Source organism: Setaria viridis, chromosome 2 (assembly GCF_005286985.2).
Source record: "Setaria viridis chromosome 2, Setaria_viridis_v4.0, whole genome shotgun sequence".
Lineage (NCBI taxonomy): Eukaryota > Viridiplantae > Streptophyta > Magnoliopsida > Poales > Poaceae > Setaria > Setaria viridis.
Window position 1 is genome coordinate 11,812,057 of NC_048264.2, and position 9,677 is coordinate 11,821,733.

The window sequence follows — 9,677 nt, forward strand, 5'->3', positions numbered from 1 at the left end:
AGGTACCTGCTAGTTCAAAAATTGCTATACACAATAGTACTCACCTCGCAGAAACTACGACATTACTTCCAAGAACACAACATCTCCGTCATCACAGACTTCCCCTTAAGAGAAATTCCCCACAATCAAGATGCAACTGGAAGAATCTCCAAGTGGGCGGTTGAACTCCGAGCATTATCCCTATAATTCAAGTCAAGGATTGCCATTAAATCCCAAGCACTAGTTTATTTCATGGCAGAGTGGTGGGAAAATCAAGTACCAACACCGGTAGATTGCCCAGAGCATTGGGTCATGTACTTCGAGAGTGCCAGCGCAGGAGTACTTTTAATCTCTCCCAAAGGCGAACAACTCAAATATGTGTTGCAAATCTTTTAGGAGGTGTCCAACAATGAAGCTGAATATGAAGCGCTTCTACGTGGGCTCCACCTAGCAGTCTTGCTAGGAATCAAGCGATTGTTGGTCTATGGTCATCAATCAAGTCAACAATGAATGGGATCGCCACAAGGACAACATGGATGCGTACTGCCTGGAAGTACGCAAGCTAGAGAACAAGTTCTCTGGTCTGAAAGTTCGATCATGTGGCTCGTGATAACAATGTAGCTGCAGACGTCTTGTCCAAGCTTGGATCTACTTGTGCTCAAGTTTTAGCTAGGGTCTTCGTCCATGAACTACACAAGCCATCCATAGTGGAGCCGGCACCATCAAAAACCACCGATCGAGGTCACGATGCGCTAGAGCGGGAGGTTATGATGATCGATGTAGATTAGAGAACCCCCTTCATCGACTAGATCAAGGAGCACAAGTTACCTCCAAACAAGACAGAAGCAGAGCAAGTCTCACGGCATGGTAAGAACTACGTTCTAGTCGGGGACAAGCTCTACAGACAAGGCGCATCATTAGGAGTACTCATGAAGTGCGTCTCACGGCAAGATGGCAAGGACATGCTGGAGGAAATTTACAAAGGCATATGCGGCAACCACGCATTCTCATGAACGATCGTGGGCCAGGCTTTTAGAGCAGGATTCTATTGGCCTACAGCTCTCGCAGACAACGAAGAACTAGTCCGTCGATGCCAAGGTTGTCAAATCTTCGCCAAGCAACAACACTTCCCTGCCTACAAGTTGATCACCATACCACCCTCCTGCCCTTTTGCATGCTAGGGGCTAGACATAAATTGGCCCTCTGCCTACGGCGACTGGAGGCTTCAACCGAGTACTCATCGCAATCGACAAGGTCACCAAGTAGATCGAGGTAAAGACAGTAACCTACCCCAAGGCAGACAAAGAACTCAACTTCCTCGATGAAATTGTCCATTGCTTCAGCTTCCCCAATCGCATCATCACAAACCTGGGTTCAAATTTCAACAATCACGAGTTCTGGGAGTACTGTGAGAATAGCAGGATCGACGTCTAGTACGTCTCTATCGCTCATCCACGGGCCAACGGCCAGGTTGAGCGCACCAACGGGATGGTACTAGAAGCTCTCAAGAAAAGACTACATGACATTGGAAACACTAAAGGAGGCAAGTGGCTCAAGGAGCTACCCAATGTCTTCTTGGGGCTTCGCACCTAGCCATGCAAGCCTACAGAGTACTCACCCTATTTTCTGGTCTACGGATCAAAAGCTGTCCTTCTTGCTGACGTCATGTGGAAATCTCCAGTAGTCCAGCAGTATGAGGAGGACGCAGTAGAAGAAAGAAGGCGTCTAGACTTAGACAGCCTCGAAGAAACTCGCTATGCAGCACTCGTCCAGTTAGCAAGATACCTTGAAGGAATTTGCCGCTATCATGATTGCAATGTCAAAGAACACTCATTCAACATAGGCGACATGGTCCTCAAGCGTATTCGAGACACCAAGGGGCTGCACAAACTGAATTCACCATGGGAGGGTTCTTTCATCGTCTCCAAGGTCACTGGACCTGGGTTGTATAGGCGACAAACTCTCTTAGGCGACGAGGTCGACAACTCATGGAACATCAAGCACTTGTGTCTATTCTACCCATAGTTTACACATCCATGTAAATTAGCCATCAGCCTCAGTTGTACAATTACAATTTAATAGAGTAGAGTTATTTTTTGTCATAAAACAATTAGTCTCTGCCTGATTGCGGCTTGCAAAAGCAAGTTCGCAGAGCTATTCAGCTTCCTGGGTACTATCACCCAACTTGCAACTTGTAGTCACAAGCCTGCAAGAGATATCTTCGAGTTATTTAACTCGTTGGACAAACATTATCCATATGCGGCTTGTAATAACAATTCTCCACACATATTTTTCGATTTATTCAACTCGACAACGGCGACTTGCAAAAAGCAAGCACACGCACAAGAATTTCTAAGCTAGTCAGCTCCTTGGACAAGTCTGTCCATCGATGGTCTTCAGAAAAGAAGCCGTCAGCAAACTTTGGAGTTACCTATACTACTCGAGTTCTTATCTAAACAAGTCTATCTAGTCGCAGCATGTAATAACAAGTCTGTAGTTTCAGGTCTCCGAAGCACAACACCCAAACAACCTAGACAGGATGCAAAGGTAGGCTCCAGCTAATGAAGTCCTGAAGAGTATACTCGCCTAAAGAGTCTGACTACCCAGATATCCGAGTACCTGCACTCCGCAGAAAGGGGTTGCATCCTAAGTGTACTCTACATCACGTATTTGAAGAGGTTCACAAGAGTAGTCTTGTGCGCAGACACTCACGACTACCACACGAGCAACTACCAGGGTAGTTCGGGAGATGCACTAAAACAAAGAATTCCAACAAGTTGACAAGCAATAAAATTTGCGACAAGACTTTAAAATATTTTACATTTTCATTGATATCATGTTTATATTACAATGACTTCATGTCTTTACATACAGCTACCCAAGGTCTATCTGTGGCGGATCCACCTCGGATTAGCTTGATTAAACATGATTAAGTCGCCTAATATGCGACACTCATGCCTTAGCCAAGTTAACACGAAGTGCCGTCGGATTTCATCCGATTTAACCACTTGAACAGGACCGAGTTAGCAAACTCACACGAAGGTGAGCGGTTCCAGAGAATACAACAAGTCCACCGAGTTAACCAACTTAACCATTTAGTTCGGCCATAAAACAAACATCAGAGTTTTACAAGGTTCAAAAGAAAACAACAGAAGGCAAAAACGAGCGGAAGCTACTTCGCCGGGGTCGGACATCCCTGGTGAGGCCAGCCAGGACGTCAGTGATCCCTCTCCTCGCCGTCCGAGGAGGGATCCCACTCGACCATCCAACCCGGAGGGAGCTGGGGTGGCCAAGTGCCAACGGAGGAAGGCTCGGGAGCAGAACTTCACCTGAAAAAGAAAAAGCCACAACAAGGCTGAGCTACTAAGCTCAACAAGACTTAACCGACGAGAGTAAAGCTACTCCACCTTTCTAGACATGCAAGGCTCTTTGGCTGAGGGGTTTGGTTGCCAAAAGCACTATGTAGATCCCTGCTTTCAAGTTTTAGCTCAGATTCTAGGTTCATTAACCGGTATAAATGAGCACTTACTCTAAGCAAACATAGAACCATCCAAAAGGTATATATATCATCATCAAGACCGTGTCATCATCAGATTCCTTTATTACTCAGGGTAGCATAGCGATCAAGCAGTCTCAAACTGTGAGAGCCAGACGAATCGATTCGAGTTCTTTAACCATGCATGGTGAACCTAACCTCACGACATCCGCGCACCACCGAGGGTCGCTTCTTGTGTCGGCCTTCCCCATCAATTCCCTAACCCGTGTCGGACCCATTTCCTTTGGTGCAATGTTCCACAGACCCGGCCTCTGCCGTTTTGTGACCACACTTGCCACCACGTGCGGCCGCAGGGGAACTCCGTTCCAAGGACAATGGGGCGACCGCTCACGTCTAGGTTCAATCCGGTACTCGGCTTCCTCATATCATAATAAGTATGAGGTTAGTACTTTCAAACACTTGATCACGAACACCACCACTGTCGGGCCTTAACAAGTTTCATAGATAAACGGGGTGATCAGCCGACCACCAAAGAGATAACCAAAATCCTGCCCCGTCCATCGTCCTTATAGTTGTAACAGAAAGGAAACAGCCAACTCCTACAACTCGCGAGTGACAGGACATCACTCGGCTTTTACCACTTCCTATTAAGCATGGCAACTACTCGGTCCAACAGCTAGTGTTCAGATCAGGGAACTAAGTTATGCATCTACGGTTTCAAGCAACTCCTATACGTAAATGCACAAACAAGGAACAGAAGGCATGCGCAAGTTTGGGAAACTGGGTTCATGCTCCGGGGCTTGCCTTCGAACGAGGACGAGGGAAACTGCTCTTCTGCTTGGACGGCTTCGGCTTCTGGAGGCGGGAGCTCTGCTGCAGCTTCGTCTTCTGGCGCCGGGTACAACTCGTAGATATCGTCGGCGAGACGCAGCTCTACACGAATGCAATGCAAGAGTTAGCATTTAGACGGTTATTTCAACAGTAACACTTGCAAGTTCTAGCTCAGAAACTTTGTAGCATAGCTACGGAAAAAGGTGGGAAAGTTCGCTTGGGTTGGAGAAGAACAAGGAAAAAGGGTCGGATGGAAAGAAGCTTATGAGCTGACCCTTAGACTAGAGGAATAGATGTGTTGGGGGTCCTTAGACTTAACGTTGAGAAGTCCCCACATCTTTGCACATATACCCTCGGGTCTAGGAAAAGGATACAGCCGAGCCCTCAGGCGAGGCGGAGAAAGGTCGGCGAAACAAATAGGGTCGGGCGAGATGGAACAGGGGTCGGGCGGATAGAAGGGGTCGGACGAGGCGGAAAAAGGGTCGGCAGCTTACCTTCGTCTTACAGGTGAAGCTTGGGGTCGGGAAGAAGCAGACTTGGGCGGAGGGACTAAGGCTTTGGATAGCGGCGAGGTCCGACGGTGCTCCGACGGTGGCGGTGCTTCTTGTGGACCACAAGCAAGCTCTTGCACAGCACAGAGGAGCAAGCGGCTGGGTGGATTGGGGATGGCGGTGTGGAGCGGAGAGGAGGGTTCCTCCGGGACTTAGGCGGTAGCGCTGCGAGTACGAAGCAGAGAGCAAGGCGGAAGGGCAGCGATGGCGAAGGGAACTCCGGTGGAGCTCTGGCATTCCCTTTTATAGCTGCGCGGAAGAGTGAGAAGGTTGGGGCGGCGTGAAGACCGGGAAGAAGCGATCGAGTGCTCTGCCGGGGCAGAGATTGAGCAGCGGTGCGGCGGAGCAGGGCTTCGGGGATGACACCGGCGGTCATTGGGCACCAGAGACGGGGCAGCGCAGGCGCGGTTTTGCCGGTGGTTGAGATTTGGCGGAGGTGGGCGTCGTCGTGCGGTGGATTTGATGGAAGTGACCGGGGAAACGGCGCTAGAAGCGAGGGTGCACAGGTGAGAAGACAGGCGGCTGCGGTCGCGCGGGCGAGCGTGAAGCACCAGATTGTCGGGGGCGCGGCTCTAACAGGGCGGAAACGGAGCTGTCGTGGCCGTGGTATGGGTTGGCGGAGGAGGAATCATCGCGTAGCGCATCTGGGGCGGAGCGACGGTGGAGGGGCGGCGGAAAAAGCGGGAGGCATCGGGCTCCGCAGCCGGGGGTCTGGCGGGGTGATGATGGGCACGGGAGGCAAGGTGCTGCAAAAAGGGTTGCAGAGGGCTTCCGCTACAATTGGGGAAAGGGGCGCGAGAATCCATCCGGTCGTGGTCGGCGACGAGGCGGAGCGGCGGGTGTCGGGGAAGTTGAGCCACGTGGCGGAGAAGCTCTGAGGCGGGCAGGCTACTCGAGTGCGTCTGCCGCGGGAGATCTAGGAGAAAGATTTTGTGGGTCCACCGGTCAGTCTCAGTTGGTCCACTACTCAGATCGAGAGAGAGATGTTGCGGGAGGACTTAGAAGGATTCGGCGGGTGAGTTGGGGTCGGCAGGGTCGGAACGGGGAACCAGCTGAGAAGGGTCGGGTCTCAGGGGTCGAGACCGGACTGGAGGTTGAGTACTTAAACTCGGTAAGGCTGAGACAGGGGATTAGGGACTCGGATTAAGATTAACTCATGAGATTTGGGGTCAGTCGTCACACTATCAAATCGGCTGCCTCCTCAGCAATGAGAGTCACCTCTTGCAGGTCCTGTTGAAACTGCTCATCAGAGTAGTCTTGTGCAATCCCCTCTGCAACTGGAGCCAAGTCAGCTTGCGGGTAGAAGGATTTCTCCATCGCCAACAGTTACTTCGAGACGGACTCTGCCATCTTCTAGATGTACCCGGTGATCTTTGCAGGGACTTCCTTGAGTACTTCCACCAGTGGGTGGGGCTCCACACCTTCCGTCGAGGGCTCTACCATATTAGTGATAGGCTGAGCGGCTTCAGTTAGCTCTTTCAAAGCAAGCTTGGACGCTGCCAACTCAGCCAAAAGCTCTTCGATGGACGTCATGGCGTTCACCAGACTGACTTCTCCATCGACGTGCATCTTGCGCTCTTTCTCCAAACGATGCTTCGGAGTCTCGTATAGAGCGGACAACTTGTCATGTTGATCCGTCACTCTGTAATATGAGTTCTGCCAGTTCGTGACGCGACCTTGGAGATCATCTTTTTCCTTCTGGAGCTCTGCAAGAACAAACACACGGAACAATTTAGTATTGACAAAGTATAATAAGTACTTGAAGACCAGATAAGGAACAGAAGTTACCTTCCAACCGATGCTTCAACATCTTGTTACGCTTCCGAAGGCGGTCCTTCTCCTTCGCGGCTTTCTGGATGAGGTTGCGGTACACGGTGACTTGGCTGTTGTACTTCATGAGTAGCTGGGAGGAGTATTGATGCTCCTTGGCAAGCTTGCGTTCAAGTGCTTGCGCTCGGATTATGGTGTCCCCGTAGTCCTGGATCATCTCCGACTTCCGGCGGGAGCACTCGATCAATTTCTGCAAAACAGAGCAAGTACTCGTATAAGGAATGAGTATTGATTTCAAGGTGAGGACAAAAGCAAATGAAGAAACTTACCATTGTGTACTCACCTACACGGCGGTGCATCTCCATGACCGTGGCCTCTATCTCTATAGTGGTCAGAGGGTCCGCCAGGAGCTGGATATCCTCCAGGTTCACCCCTTTAGCTACCCAAGGTTCTTCATGCTCTTCAGCAATTGGCGCACCAAGAGAAACCAGAGATCGACTAGTTGAGGGACTAGCTTCAGCAGATGAGGTAGAGGCCATGCCGTGGCTAGTAGACGAACCCACATTAGATGGCGGGACAGCAGCCAACACTTGCAGAGCCCCGGAATCTTCAACCTCCACTTCTGGCTTGGGGGCTACAAGTGTAGCTTCGGCTCCAGAAGTAGTCGCCACTTCAGCCTCAGTCTCCGCCTCTGGCTCGGGGGCTACCAATGTGGCCACCACTTCAGAAGTAGTCACCGCAATAGGCTCGGCCACTGTTAGCTCGGGGGCTGGCACTGCAACGACATTAAGTGATGCAATAACATCATGCATAAGTGCAGCAACGAGGGATACAACATCTGGAACTACTTCTAGCGCAAGTTGCTCCTCTGGTAGCGGAATTGAAGGCACCGGGACAAGGTCTTGGGCGAAGTGGTTGCTGCCATCAGCCCCAGACTTTGGGCTTGGGCCTTCAATGTCCATGCTGGCGGATTTCCTAAAAAAGACAAGTGTCAAAACACACTACAAGGCAAAAGTAAGTCACAATCAATACTCATATCAAAATTCCAATACTTACTTTGTAAACTGCCTTATCTTAAAGGAGAGCTCTCCCGCTAGGCGCGTGGGCTTGGTTGTGAGCGACGGCTTCTTCGGTGCAGCCCGCCGAATCATAGCTTGATCCTCGCCAGCCTTGGCTGCCATCTCCACTTCTTGCGTAGCTTGCGTGCCAACAGGGTTGGCCCTGGAGACAGGAGGTTCTTCGTCATCATCTAGCTCAATGACCTCCTTGATCGCCGGTAGCTCCTACTGCACAACTTTGGTAGTCGTTTTCTCCACCGCTATCTCCTTCCCGACTACTTGCAATCCGCTAGTGTCAGTATTAAGCAAGACATGGTGGTAAGGAAAACAACTTATGAGTACTTGATCCTCATGATCTTGTCCTTCTTCAAAAGTGATTACCGAAGGAGGGCCTTCATCAGCGGTGAGAGGCTTCTTCACCACTCGCTTGACAGCCACAGTGCACTTCCTCTTTGGTGGCGGTGCTAATCCAGCTTCAAGCTCATCTTCGGCTTCATGCTTGGATGTCCTGGAAGAAGACCCCACCTTGTCTAATAGACGGGGCTTGATAACAAAGTCTTCAGTAGCCTCTGAGTAAGAGCTGTTGAAGGATGAGAACCCTTTCGACTCCTCCGACTGCTCAATTACCTTCTATACATCCACAATAGTATGTACACACGGAGCAGCGTCAGAGCCATCCGATCCAGGTGGGGGAGGAGTGGAGCAAAACAAGTGAACATCTTCATGCAAGAGAACACAAGTTAGAAAAGTGACAAGTATCAAAATTAGTACATGGGGGCTGAAGGCCATGGGTACTTACACTGCTTGGCGGGTTGGCGGCACAATACTCCCGCATGACCGTCGAGATTGTCCTCGCATGCTTGAAGAGGCATCTCAATCGCGCCATAACCTCATCCACGGACAAGTCGTATGATGTCATCCGGGATGGGTCGTTGGGGGCCGAGTAGTCATACCCCCAAGTTAGTGCAGTTGCAGGGGTTGGACTCACCTTCGCATGAAACTGAAGGCTACACCTACTCCTGTTAGCCCCTGCGACTTGAGTACGGCGATCTTCTTCAGAAGCTCAGGTAGCTAAAGGCTATCCCCATAGGTTGGCTCATCTAACCACCGGTTAGTCCACACTGGGTGGTGCCTTGTCACCTTGGGTACTCAGGGCTCATGATTTCCAATATAGAACCATCTTTCCTTCTAGCTAGAGTGGGAATCAATCAGCTCGTAATCCAAGTACAAGCCTTTGGTCTTCTCCCATAGTTGAATGCCTGCCCCCCCCCCAACTACTTTGGTGTGATCCATCCTGGGGTGGGGTTTGACTCTGAAAAACTTTCGAAAGAGCTGGAAGTGCCGCTGGATTCCAAGGAAAGCAAATGCACAAAAATGGCTATATGGAGAATGGAGTTGGGGTTGAGATGGACTAATTCCAACTTGTAATAACTCAACAACCCCCGGAAGAAGTCCGATGCAGGCAATGCCAAGCCACACTCAATGAAATGTGTGAAACTTACCATCTCGTGGGTGTAGTTCTCCGGTGGCCAAGGTTTGCCGAAGGAAGCTCTCCAATCGATGAAGTCCTGGTCCTGGAGAAGCTTGGCATCTATGTACACCTGGATATCCACATCTTTCAGCACAGATTTCTTCCAGGCGCATGCTTGATTTCGTGGAGCGATATGGTCCATCTTGCCGTACTTGGGCGCTGGCAGTTGGATCTCCTTTTTCACGGCTTTCCTCTTCTTGCTCTTCGCCACCTTGCTGGATGTTGCCTTCTTCCCCATTCGTGTTGGCACGAGGATCTTCATGCACATGCGCTCGGGGGCTGAGCAGTGGGGGACGGTGGCACTCGAGCTTAAGGATCAGCTAGGACTATAGTGACGGAGATGAAAGGGCAGAATGGTTTGGGTAAAACGGAAGGGATAATTTCTTCCGTTATTTATAACCGTGGCACAGTTAACACAGTGGTGAGATTAACGAGAATATTCCATTTTTAAATGCTAGAAA